This window comes from Sarcophilus harrisii, chromosome 1 (genome assembly GCF_902635505.1).
Source record: "Sarcophilus harrisii chromosome 1, mSarHar1.11, whole genome shotgun sequence".
NCBI classification, from domain to species: Eukaryota; Metazoa; Chordata; class Mammalia; order Dasyuromorphia; family Dasyuridae; genus Sarcophilus; species Sarcophilus harrisii.
The window spans coordinates 623,713,054-623,727,577 of NC_045426.1; the positions used below are offsets into that span (position 1 = coordinate 623,713,054).

At 37.7% G+C, this 14,524-nt stretch overlaps 1 protein-coding gene across 5 annotated transcripts in view; it reads right to left on the minus strand.

Moving 5' to 3' along the window:
* Positions 1–14,524, minus strand: part of ST3GAL1 (ST3 beta-galactoside alpha-2,3-sialyltransferase 1) — a 131,250-nt gene that overhangs the window by 34,837 nt on the left and 81,889 nt on the right. The window contains exon 1 of one of the 5 annotated variants that reach the window (XM_012541841.3): positions 5,883–7,604. The exons of 3 other annotated variants lie outside the window; for them this stretch is intronic. The gene's annotated coding sequence lies outside the window, so the exon portion shown is untranslated. Of the gene's footprint in view, positions 1–86; positions 1,736–5,882; positions 7,605–14,524 lie in introns of those variants that run through there. One more of the 5 variants, XM_003760394.4, reaches the window with a different exon arrangement.

Sequence of the window (14,524 nt, forward strand, 5' to 3'; positions counted from 1 at the left end):
CACAAAAGAAATGTCCAGGTCCAGCCCAAGGACCCATTCACAACATCTTCATTTACATCTCTAGTCTTTGGAGAACTAATACTCACACTCGTGGTCCATTAAGATCCTCACTCAGAGATCTACCTGCTGGGACCTCAGAAGCTCCCAAAGAATGTGGTTTGCTCCTCTCTTGTAGTAGTTATTCGTAGAATCACAGGTTTGGGTCAAAAAAGGGACTGGTTCTTCTTATCAAAGCAGGAGAAAGGGACTGAAAAGGGAAGTAGCTTCACACAAAAAGATAAAAACTGTGGTTTCCGGGTCCACCCTGGCACATGTCTGTTTATTCTGCTCCCCTTGGCCCCTCTTTGTCCTAAGTCATTCTGGCTGCTCTCAGGTGGACTGAGATCCAGCGCCAGAGATTTGAGATCTGCGAGTCCCATCATCCTCTGCATCTGGGGCTGGACACCTTCCTCCTTGCAATGGAGGGTGGGAGGAGGCTAGGGGAGAATGTAATAGCTGGGGCCTCCCCCACCGGAAGCCACTTACAAGTGGCAGGGGCCAGTCTGGGAGGGATCCTGTTGTTTTTACTTGAAGGCGCAGCTCTAGCCTTCTGTTTTTGTGCTGAGAAAGGTCCTACCCCATCTTGTTCCCTTGCCCCCTCCCCATCTCTACTTGCCTTATTCATATCTGGAAACATCTAAACCACTTCCTCCAAGGAGACCTCTCTTCAGCCTCCTGCATTTCTGTAACAGCAGACCTCAACCCTCAGTCTCCTGCAGTCTGACATTTGTTGAGATTTGTTTTTTCCCTTTTCTTCTGAACTCACAACATCTGCTGACTTCCTGCAAACTCTGACTCAAATTTTCATCATATTTATTTACTGTGTAATTCCTTTAACAGCAAGGGTCTCTCTTTTTTTCTCATTCTAGAATACCCCCAGAACTAATAATATCACACTTATATGGCATTTTAACATTTTAAAGCATTTCTATCCCATTCTATGACCCATTTTACAGATGGGGAAAGCAATGCTCAGGTAGGTGATGGATCTTGCCCAATAATCACATTCAGGATTTCTTCTCACTCCAGATCCAGTTATACCATATTGCCTCACAATGAAATAGAGCCTTAATAAGTGATCATTAGATAAATGTCTAGATAGAGTTAGGGGCTGAATATGATCCAGCTTACTCTATTCTCTATAAAGGTTTTTCCTTTTGTGGACAGTATGGGATTAAACCAAACGATCTCTACAGTCCCTTCCAATCTGGACCATCTATGAAATAAAAGACCAGGATATGCCAGAGCCATGGAAGGGGAGAGGGGAAGAGGGACATAAGCTATCCTCTGGAAGGTCATACTCTGGTCCAATAGGATGACAGAAGGGAACAGTCAATGACACTGGACTTAATCTTTTCCATTTTCAAATCATTTGGTCAATAAGTCAATGATCGGTCTGAGTACTTGTCCCAGTTAGCTCTGCCCAAATGTTTAGTTCTCCATGGTTTTAATCATTTCTTACATAAGATCCAGAGGCAGCTACGGAAGTATTTGGGAGGTGAAGGCTTAGTGTGGGAATGACAGCAAATACACAGCCCCCTACAGATAAAATAGGAATGGTCTTTTTTATTGTTTAAAGGGGAGACACTTTTACATTCTAACCATTCCACATAGGTGAGGCCCCCTATCATTTATTACTAGCCTAAAGAACATTCAGCCAAAATTAAAGATGATGAAAAGATGGGAGAAAGTAAGAAGGAAAGGGGAAGGATGGAGAAAGGGAAGCAAAAAAGGGTGGGAAAAGCAACAACACAACAAAGCAAGGGGTTAAAGTAGTTGAGTCTGAGCATCAAACTAAATGCAATGAGGGTAGAAGCATTCTTGCTTTAGGGTTTGTAAAGTATCTGGCTCAGGGACTTCAGAGATCCATGGATTTTTTTTTTTAATATCATAGTAGGAGGAAACTGCCCAAAATGTTGCTGAATCTGAAGAACAGAGAGGAATGGAGATGAAGAAATGGGAATCTGGAGAGATCTGTGTGCTTGGAAATGATACATGCCCCTAAGAAAAGTGTAATTATGAAAACAAGGCTCCTCTCTCCCCCCAAAGTCCAGCAAAGGCAGGATCCAGTCACAGCAGCCTTGGGTTCCAGGTCTAGTTCTGGGGTGGGCTCACTTTGTGGTAACATCACTCATGTCATTTCTCTTGGAGCTTCCCATCCATTATCTTTAATATGAGGGGGTGGGTCCCTTCCAACTTAAACAATCAATAAACTCTATGAAAGTACAGATTTCATTAAAGAAGAGGAGGGGATAGTGGCTTTTATAAAACTTGATTTCCCTTTTGATTTAGAGAAATGGAATGTTCCTGGACAGAGAACAAGGAAGAAACTTATAAACTCCCTTCATGTCTTTCTCCAACAAGAGGAGGGCTCTTTGTAACATTTGTCAGATCATCCCAGTAAACTGTAAGAAGCTTTAAGGAGCTCAAAGTAGGGACTCTTGGGGGGTTGGTCTTTGTACTACTAGCACCTAGTAGAATGCCTGATTTATAGTAGTAATTATTTATGAGAGATGCAAAATGTAGATAAGACATTCTATATTCTCATATAGCTTATAGTATATAAAAGGGATAAAATATATAATTAAAATATATAATAATACATGAGAAGAAAAATAGACAAGGTTTTGGGTATGGGAAGAAGGGAAGGGAAGTATTATTTACTTACCAGGATAATAGAAAAGACTTCATGAAGAATGTAACATTTGAATTGAGCTTTTAAAAGGGTGGATAAGAATTCAACAGAGTTGATGCAGGAGAAAAAGAGGAAAGAGTTAATTCCAGGCAGAGGAAGCAATGGGCAAAAGCATGGCAGGGGGAAAGTAGAGAATTTGTATGGGAGATAACCAGTTGTCCCGTTTAGATAGGTAGATGGGAAAGATAGAATGGGAATAAGTTCTTGAGGTCTTTGAATATGAGGCAAAGAAGTTTGATTTTTTACTTAGTATGTATAGGGAGTCACTGAAAAAGTTTGGAAATAATATTTATGTATAAAGAAAATAAATTTGTGTGTAGAATGATTAAAAGGGTGATAAGGATAGAAGTAGAAAGACAATGATTGTGGTTATCATTAATATCACTATTATTATATAATATGAGGATAATTCTTACTGCCTCAGAAAAAAGTGATTTCTTTCCTCTTTCTGAAAAGTCAAACGTATGTCTTATGTGTCACTGAAAATACAGTGCCTGATGTTGCTATTTACTAATTTTTTTCTTGTTTTTTTATTTTAAAAATTTATATGCTATTCCTTCACTTGTCCCCCAATTATATTTTAAATCTCCTGAGTCTCAGAGATTAGCTTTAGAGGTGATGATGATATTATTAACAAAAATGACATTACTGAAGACATATGGCTAGAAACAGTTTGAGGGGGAAATCAAACAGTGAAAATAAGAGATAACACATAGATAGCCAGAATGACATATTGGTATCCAAATCAGGACAGAACTACTATAAAAACTTTTTAGGAAAATATTTACAAGCATCACACACAGGATGAGAATATGGCAAAGGGGTTATATTCATCACTAGTGAGTGTTAACTCTCATCCTCTCCCTTAGAATACCTAAATACCAGAACATTAGGATCACTGAGTTCTTTCCATTCTTCCAGGACACTCACATCTATCATCCATTTGAACTTCAAAACCATCCTGGCATGTAGGCAGATAGAAATTATGGCCCCCATTTTACAGACCAGACCCAAATTCACATAAATTTTCAGACAATCCAAGACTTTAAGCAAGTTTTCTCAGTTTAAGTTCAGGTGCTTTCTGTGGTAGCATAATGTCTCTATAGCTTCGTATAGCTTTAGTACTTCTGCATGGTGTTCTGCATGTGTGGTGAATGGAAAGACTCCTGGGTTTGGATGTAGAGACTCTGAGTTTGAATTCTCTCTTTTGCCACTTAACGATCTCTGTAAATTTGGGCAAGTGTTTATTCTTTTCTGGACCTTATTTTTCTCATCTATAAAGCATGGGAGTTGAACTGGATGGTTTTTAAGGGTTCTATCAATTCTAAATCCTATAATCCTCTAGAGAAAAGCAGAAGACACTGATAGGTTTTGTCTTCCTTCCCTTTTTCTTTCCCCTCCTTTTTCTATTAATGGCAGGCGATCTGTTCCATCTGTTTTCATTTAGGGCCTGCGTGCTCTGCATACTCTCCATTCTGTTCACTTGCAACAGAACACACAAACCTATTTTCCAACTAAGCCATTTTTGAGAACATGATGAATGTTTTTGGTTTTTAGCCTTTATTAGTGTTCCTGATGAGAAGAAACCATAAGGGATGTTTGCCACACTCTTTGGTGTTCTAAGGGAATGACCATCCAAGTGATACCTTCATGTATATGGGTACCTTGAATCAGAAAATTGGGAGATTAATACAGTCCAGAAAAATCTGTGATTCAGGGTCCATCCCCAAATAGTGCTGGCCAGTGGGACCGAAGGAAGGCACATGGCAGGAACACTGCCTCCAATTTCATTCATAAAGTCAACCAGACCTGCTGTCAGATGTCAGAGATCTGAGGAAAATGGCAGACTTGTTTCTATTTCAATTACTACAAATACATTTGCTTCTCTGGATGCTCAATTACCCAAAGTAATTCTGAGATACTCATTTGATTCAGTTAATAAAATGAGTATAAATCAATCTTCTTCCACATAGATGCAAATTCTGTTGAATCAGGGCTCGATGCCTTCCAAGAATGTTCTTCACACATATATAATTCCACAAACACAAATGCACATTCTCATGACACATATACAGGAGCATATCCAGTAATACACAATTGCAAAAATACATACAGAAACCCACTGAAAAACACACAAAGGGACAGGCATAAATTCATGTACATAGATATATAAAAATATATTGACATATTCAAAAACATACAGTAACACAAAAATAAACACGGGATATAATGCACAAACACATAAGAACATCCAAATGTACAGACAGAAATACAGAGACAAACATATACAGAAAATCTAAGACAGAAAAAGACACTCATAGATAGACTCAGACACAGAAAAGTACACATCTATACATTCACAAATATACACGAGAACAGAGAAACTCTTATGAACAGAACAACATTAAAAAAAAAACACATACAAACACAAACTCATTCATGTACAAATCTATAGTTATTCAGAGAAACATATATATACCATAAGTATACCATGATGTGTATACATACATTCACAAACATACCTAAGAAGCCTAAAAAGATAGAAATGAACACACGTACACATTCACAAATACACAAAAACATACAAATCATTGGCATATGAATGACTATGTAAAAAAACAAAAATGTAAAATAATCCCAGAAAGACACACAAATATAAACAAACAGAAATGCATGTAAATCTGAGTATATGTAAACACACAGAAATGCAAGTATATGTTTACACATACAAACGTACACACCATGTATGCATCCATATATACATATTTTACTGTGCAAGAACACAGAAAATGCATTTATAATTACACACAGGAACAGCGAAGCACAGGCTGACATCCACCAATCAGCCTCCCTAAGGAGATAAGGCTGCCAGCTTGGGCTGATGGTAAGCACTCTACCAGCTGTACACATGACTGGACCAGATCAAACACTCGTATAAAGACTGGCTTCCCAGCCATCCTGTTAAAGCATCCCTCTCTACCCCAGAACCTTGATTCAGATTGCTCTCCTCCTTGTCTGTAGAACACTCTAATGCTCCCTCCCACTTCTGGGACTCTGTTAAAACTGTTCCCTCTTCCTGAGACGCTTCCGTGTCTCCCTTTGCCCATTCAAAGCCCACCCCCCTTTCAAAGCCCAGTGCCAGACTTACCTTTGCTCTCCCACCTTCCCCAGCTCTGAAAAGCTTCTATGTTGTAGTATAAAGGGTAGCGGAGTATAGAAAAGAGAGCAGAGACAGATAGGTGTCTTCCTGGGCTTTGCCACCAATTCTCCATTCTAATCATTTCCCGTCTTTAGGTAGCTAGCCCTCAGTTTTCTCATCATCAAAACACGTGAGTTGGGCCGGATGCTCTCTGAGCTTGATCTGAAGCCTAACAGAATGACTCTGTGTTTGGATTTGGTTCCTCAATTAACAGATAAGCCCTTAATCCAAGTCTGGGTTTCATAGGCAATTACAGGATTTAGAGCTAGGAGATACCTGAGAGAGAACCTGGGCCATCCCCTACCTTTTTCAGATCAGGAAACTGAGGCTGAGAGGGGATGGGACCTGGGAGCAGGTCACTCGTAGCACAGCAAGAAGGTGCTATTATCATGGCTCATAAACAGCCGCTGTAAACTATCTCCTGACTCTTGGACAAGTGTTCTCAACAGCACTCACTGATTGCTGGGAAGGAGAGGAAAAGGTTTTGTAGAAAACCACAAGGGAGGGGAGGGTGAGCATCTGGGCTTCCTGTCAGTCACAGGATGCGTTTGAGGCGTGGGGTTGCCACTGACCCAAGCAAACAATCTCTCCAGAGGCCAAGAGGATCTTGGTACCCAGTCACCACCCATCCTGAGGCAGCCCTGGGAACTTGAAAACAAATGAAACAAATGACCCGGCCTGGCCTGCCAGGTGTTAAACACCCACGGCCTGGCCACCGGGAGTATCGGGCCCACACCTACCTGAATCTCTGGTCATCGTGCAAGCTGCATTTTATTGTGAGAATTCCTCCAGGGGGTGAGAGCATAGATAGGAATTTTTTCTTTTAAGTCCCAAAGACCTAGCATAGTGTTTTGTTGTTAAAGGAACCTCAGAAATAATTCAGCCCTCCTTCATTTAATGGACAAGGAATCTGAAGTGGAGAAAAGTTAAGTGATTTGACTAAGCTCACAGAGGAAGCTTACATAACCAAGCTCTGATATTCTATAATTTTACATTTTTAAGGCCTCTTTAAGTCTTATACTCTAAGAGTAGCTATTCAAATCCATATTCCCTGGGGTTTGTTTGCCTCTGATCTTTAAGAGGTAGGATCTAAATCTGCTTTCTAGGACTCCAGAGTCAATGAGCTATCCATTGTATCACTTTGCCTCTTTGGCAGATACTTCCTAATTTTTGAGTTGAATTGATAGTCAATTTTTGGTTATTGACATGAACCAGCTGCATGACCTTGGAAAAGTGACTTTTCCTCTCAGGGCTTCAGTTTCCCCATCTTAAAATGTACTATATTCGATCACCTCTAATTTCACCTCAGGTTCTAACACTCTATGACTACTGATAGTAGCTCTTTTTCAGTTTTCTGCCTCAATCAGAGGCCCTTGCTTACTACAAATTTCACACAAAATATTAGGTCTTAAAATTGAAAGGTTCTTTATATTATCTCCAAGGACCCTTCTAGGTCTAAAACTATATTTTTGAGTTCTGTCTAGTTCTGATATTTTAAATTCCCGTATTTTATATTTTTAATGTTCCTTCCAAGTCTTAAATTCTATGAATACCCATTCTCTGGTATTTATATGCCTTAAGTACAAAGGATAATGTGTTCTGTCCTCCCTTATTGCCCCTTTCACTGCAGCATATACTCCAACAATATGGAGATTCAGCTGCCTGTAAAGCAGACTAATTCTCTGTGGCTCCAAAGAGAACCATCAGAGGAAAAATACAGAGAGCCAAACTTTGATTCAATATAAGGAATTAATTGTAAATAATTAGTAATAGGTTGTTTACTCTGGTAGGACTAACCCATCATTCAAGGATTTAAAAAAATGTGTGTGCATGTGTGTGTGTGTGTGTGTGTGTGTGTGTGTATATATATATATATATATATATATATATATATATTTATATTTATATTTATATCACTGTCAGGGATGCTGTTGATGAGATTCTTTACCTGCCTAAGAGATTTGGCTGGAAGACCTACCCTTACCTACTAATGAGAGCAAGAACACCTCATTTATATAATAAATAATAGCACTCCTCAGTCATCTTCTCAATGACTGCTTTGTTACTTAGACCAGAAACCTTGTTCTGAGGACTTAACTCTTTCATGTCTACACTGCCCTTTCTAACCCAGAGAAGTTTATTTGCTGAGCACCTCCTAGGGTTTACTGTTTAGGATGTTATTCTTCATCTCACCCCCAAAGAAACATTGAATCCTTGAATGTTGAGCCTTGATCACTTTGGATATCAATCCTCACCCTCCTCAATACTATGGGAGTAAGGGAGAAAGAGCTAGATTAGGCTAATCCCTTATGCTGAGATCTGATCCCAAGGGTCCAGGACTTCTCTAACCTCTCTGAAGATCCCTCTAGCTTCTAGAACAACCTTATGCACAATGTGGCATTCACACTGATATTCACATAACACATTTTATTCTTTTAATGGCACTGTCACTAACACTGTTCTAAAAGCTTTGAACTTCACAATAATCAATGAATTGATAAGTATTTATAAAAGGCTTAATATGTATTAGATTCTTGTCCTTAAGGAGTTCAGGTTCCAATGAGGAAAACAATATATATGCATATGTCTAATGGGAAGCTAGGTGGTACAATGAGCTTGGAATCAGGTACACTCATCTCATGAGTTCAAATCTGACCTCAGACACTTAACTGTGTGAACCTAGAAAAGTCATTTAGCCCTATTTGTCTCAGTTTCCTCATCTGTAAAATGAACTGGAGAAGGAAATGACAAACTATTTCAATGTCTGTCAAGAAAATGTCAGATGGGGTGAACTGCATATGACTGAAATTTCTGAACAGCAGCAGTAAAATACAATAAATACAGCATAGATGGAAGACAACCTTGAAAGGGAAGGTACTACAAATGAGGGAGCTAGCTGATGCATGAGATATAATGTTGAACTTGAAAGAAGGAAGGCCTGACTTTAAATACTGCCTCAGAGGCAGTCACACAATCTCTCAACCTCAGTTTCCTCATATATAAAATGAAGATAATAATAGAACTATCTTCCAAATGTTGTGAGATAATTGAAAAGTGCTTCTGAAACTTTAAAGAGTGATATAAATAATAGCTATTATTATTATTAGTATTACTAGTAATTAATACATCCCTGCCATGAGATATTATTATGATGACATAGACACCAGTGAAGCAAAATATTTTACAGATAGAAGAGACCCTACTGATACTCTGGTTCAGACCCCTCATTTTAAAGATGAGGAAACTGAAGCCTAAGAAATAAAGTGATTTGTTTACATTTATTTTGTATAGATTTTGTTTAGGTACATCTACATATCTATTTATAAGTATAAATATCTATATAATTATCTGTCTCTTCTATATTTCTGTCTCTGTCCCTATAATTTATCTGTCTTTTATCTATCTAAATTTTCACTTCCCCATGTAAAACATAAGTTCCTTAAGGATAATAGACTTTTTCACTTTTGTCTGCATATCCCCAGCATTTACCATAGTAGTTGGCATATAGTAGGTGCTAAATAAATGTTTGTTGGTTGATTGATTAAATGTCACATAGGTTATTTGGTAGCCAGTGGTTAGTTGGGATTCAAATCAAAATTTTGTGACTTCAAGTCACTTTTGATCTGATTCCTCTAAAGATCAAAAAACCAGCTTACTTATCTTTGTAAAGGAACTGGATAAGATAGTCTATAAAGTTACTTTGTAGTTCTAACATCCAGTATTCTCACATTCTAAGTTCTAAAAGTCCCGTTCAGCTCTAACATCCTGTGTTCTAATACTGTAAATTCCTTTTAGCTCTAACATCTTATGTTCTAAATTTCTAGATTCCAAAGTTCCTTTCACCGCTAACATCTTATGTTCTCACATTCTAGATTCTAAAGTTTCTTTCAGCTCTAAAACCCTGTGTTCCATCATTCTAAGTTCCTTTCAACTCTAACATCTTATGTTCTAAAATTATAGATCCCAATTCTAAATTTACAGATAATATCCTATGTTCTCACAATCTAAGTTCTAAAAGTCCTTTTCAGCTTTAACATCCTGTGTTCTAATATTTTAAGTTTCTTTCAACTCTAACATCTTATGTTCTAAATTTATAGATTCCAAAGTCCCTTTCAGCTCTAATATCTTGTATTCTCACATTCTAAATTCTAAAAGTCCCTTTAAGCTCTAACATCTTATGTTCTAATATTCTTAAGTTTCAGCTCTAACATCTTATATTCTAAATTTCTAGATTCCAAAGTTCCTTTCAGCTCTAATATCTTGTATTCTCACATTCTAAATTCTAAAAGGCCCTTTAAGCTCTAACATCTTATGTTCTAATATTCTTAAGTTCCTTTCAGCTCTAACATCTTATGTTCTAAATTTCTAGATTCCAAAGTTCCTTTTAGCTCTTACATCCTTTGTTTTTACATTCAAGGCTCTAAATTTCCTTCCAACTCTAATATCCTGGGTTCAAACATTTTAGGTTCTAATATTCCTTACAGTTCCAACATCCTGCTGTCTAACTTTCTAAGTTATGAGGTCCTTCCAACTCTTAACATTCTATGTTCCAAAATCCCTTCCAGTATTATCATTCTATGCATCTCTAATTTTACTGAAGTACATCTGAAGCTCTGGGGTCCTAGTCTTCTTTTTGAAAGCTCAAATTTTAGCTGCTTCAATGAGTGACTTGAATTCTTCTCAGGTTCTAGAACAGGAACTCTTAACTTGGGGTCTGTAAACTTGTTTAAAAAAGAGACAAAAAATTCTGCAACATTTTGACAACTATTTCAACACAGCTAGTTTTGTTTTCCTTGTAATTCTACACATTTTAACTTCTGCATTTGAAAATTTTTTTCTGACATAGGCTTCATCAGATTGCCTAAAAGACAGGTTAAGAACCCCTGGTTTAGAGGTCATTGGATGACTAAGTTAGATGGGGAGGTTCCATCTTTATTAAATGTACATCTGCCTAAGCACCATAAGCCATAGAGGGAACCAATCTGAGTATCTTGTTGAATTTCCTCCAAATACTTCCTCAGTGATCCTCGCAGAAAGAATGACCACCACCTCAAATTTGAGGTTATGGGGAAAATTAGCAACAACAATTAAATTGTTTAGGGCTTACTGAAAACAGCCTGGCATTGGAGATGTCCTAGATCATGCCATGTAAATGACAACTTTGGGGAGTATTCGTTACAGAAGATAGAAAACAAAAGTTTTGGCAGACTGCTGGCTTGCCACTGTTCTCCAGCTCTCTGCCCATTGCATCTTTCTTTGGGGTGTGTTATGCCTCTTCAAAGCCTTTGACACAGGTCATTTTGAGTTCATCCTCATAACACCTGTACAAGGGAGGTAGGGCAAGTTTTATAAATGCTATATGACAAAGAAGCACCTGAGACTTGGGCAGGAGATGATTCAGGATTCAGGATAATAATTTATATGTTAAAGTTACATGATATAACTTACATGACTTATAACTTCATACAAGCAGTTAGTGATAAGAGCCAGAAGGAAACCTTGATTTACAGACTCCAAATTCTGCATACATCCTGGGTACCATTTTGGTGGTAGGAGGAAGGACCAACACTATCATTTTTTCTTAACCTCTGTGAATTGAAAATAACCTTTTATCTGTGTGAAATTAAAATCTAACAGGATGGTGAGGCAGGAGGAGAATCATGGCATTTGAAGATATTAACTTAAATCCAGGGCTCAGATTCATAGAAATACAGAATCTTTGTGCTGCAAAGTACCTGGGGATGGGGAGTGGAGAGAAAGTCATTAATTCCGGTCTGTACCTCAACAGAACCTTCTATAGGGGCAAGCTATGCTAAAAATACACTAGGAATAGATTAGCTGTGTATGCTTAGGATGAGGAGGCTTGTAGCTCTAAAAGGAGATCCAGGAGCCCCCTTCTGCTATGGCTAAGTGACTTTGGGCAAATCTTTAATCTATTAAATTGAACCTCAGTTTCCTCATCTGTAAAATTAGAGGGCCAGACCAGATCAGGGGTTTTCAAAGTGTGCCCTCCAAGACTCTTTCAGAGGGCCTACAAGAAGCTCAAAACTCTTTTCATAATAATACTGATTTTTTAATTTCAAATGCAATAAATTTGAAGACATATAATCGAAATAAACAGAAGCATGTGGGGGTTTTCAATAATTTTAAGAGAATAAATGGGTTCTGAGACCAAAAAGTTTGAAAAACACTGAACCAAATGATTTGTAAAGTCTAGGCCAGCTCTAAATTCAACAACAGGGTGTAAAATACCTTCCAACCCAAACTATATTGACCTATCCAGCTTTCCCACATTTCTAGGTAAATGCTCAGCTTAGGTCACTGGATTAGGCCCTCAGGCTCTTGACTTGGCAGCATCCATCTTCTGGGTTATAACTGGTTTTCTGGACTTAGTCCCAGTTCAGAGGAATGATATGTAGAGGAAGAAACCAAAGGCTATAGAGCTTAAGGACTAGATCCTTCTCACCCCCATCTCCTAAGTGCTTCCTTATGAAAAGAATCCTTATGTGTTACCTCCTACATGAGGCCTTTTCTAATCCCCCAAACCCTCCCACTCCCTCTATTATTAGCACTCCCTCAATTTTGAAATTACTTTAAACATACCTACTATTTATTTATTGTGTATTTATTTATTCTCTGACTCCCCCTTGTAATGCCTTTGAGAGCAGGTACTGTTTCATAGGTTTTTTTCCCCCCTTTATCTGTATTACCTAACAGATAATAGGTATCTGAGTGTTTGGCACACAGTAGGTGTTTAATGAATGTCTACTGAATTAAAATGATTATACTTATGATAATGATGATGATTATCATCTAGGATTTAATATAGCCCAGAAGGCGGCTAAGGAGCACAGTGTATAGAGGGCCTGGAGTCAGGAAGACTCATCTTCTGAAGTTCAAAACTAGTCTCAGACACTTACTAACTGTGTAACCTTGGATAAAGCCACTTAAAGCCCTGTTGCCTCAGTTTCCTTTTCTGTATAATGAATTTTCAAAGAAAATGGCAAACTACTCCAATATCTTTTTAAAAATTGTAATTTTTTTTATTATTTATTATCTCATCTTTATTTTTATTATTTATTTATTTTTAATGCACATTGCTTTATGAATCATGTTGGGGGAGAAAAATCAGAGCAAAAAGAAAAAAAACATGGGACAGATGAAAAAAAAATACCAGAAAAAAAGAAGTGAACATAGCATGCGTTGATTTCATTCAGTGCTCTTAGTTCTTTTTCTAGGTGCAGATGGCATTTTCTGTCTTAAGTCTTTTGAGATAACTTTGGATCACTACTCCAGTATCTTTTGCTATAAAAACCTCAAATAGAGGCACAAAGAGTTGGATGCAACTAAAAAAAATGACTACACTATGTGTCAGGCACTGTACTAAACTTTTTACAAATATTATCTCATTTTATAGCCACACAACACTTATGGATAGGTACTATTATTATACTATTATACTGATGCAGCTAAATCTGGAACTCAAATTTCTTGACTCCCAAGGTTCCAGAGAGATTAAACATAGATGAGATTCACATTCTTCTTTGCCAACAAGAATATAGAAACAGAGATGGCCAAGTTCTAGACCATTCCTTCTCCTGGTCAAAGACTGAAAGAAACTAAAACAGGAAAAAAAAAATAATCCAACTCCCTTGTTTTCTGGTTGCAAAAAGCAATGTCCAGTGAGTTTGCCTAAGACTACCCAAAACATTAGTGGCAGCCTAACTCTGGGACTGGCCCCATAAAAAAGAAACAGAAACAAAGCAATTACTCTTTCTCTGGAGGCCCTTGGTCACTAAATTGTTGAGGATCTGGTGAAAGCACGAAGATGCTTCTCTGAGAAGTATTTTTTAAGCAACTCAACTCTTTCAAGGGTGTGACAAAACAACCACCCTCCCAAATTTGAAGGTGGAACGCTCCAGAAAACACAGTTCTCGGAGACACAGGGTGCCAGAGTCTAGTCATGAAAAAGAATTAGTGTCAGCATTTTATACTATGGCTCCAAACCAATGATCCTTGTCTTTGTTGAGAATTGCAGTACCCAGAAGGCCCACAGGCCTGTGCCAAATGCCATAGTTCTTCTCAATAAACCTTAGATTGGTAGGGAACCATATCCTGGCACCAGCAAATTAAACAAGATTTTCTTTTATATTAGGGACATGTTTTCCTACCCTTCATCTGGCTCCTCCCTCCATTCATATGTTTTCTTGTTCTGATTTGCCTTTGCTGTGTAATTCCAGCAAATGCTCAATAAATAACTGGAGATCCTTGATTACATTAATAGCTGTAAGTCATCATTAGCACAATGCCTGCCAGGCAGGAAGCATATTTATTTTTATTATTTACATATTTGAAAAAATATTTTTATTATTTATTTTATATGTGGTAAACACATTTATTTTATTATTTATATATTTAAAATAAATATTTTATTATTTGTTATTATTTATTTTATTTTAGTTTTAGATATATTAAGCATATTTAGTTTTTAATCATAGAACCCCAAAGTTGGATGGGATCTCTTCCAAGTCAGCTAATCCAACCTGGGTGCATGAAGCAGCAATCCTCTCCAAAATCTAGCAGATGTGGCC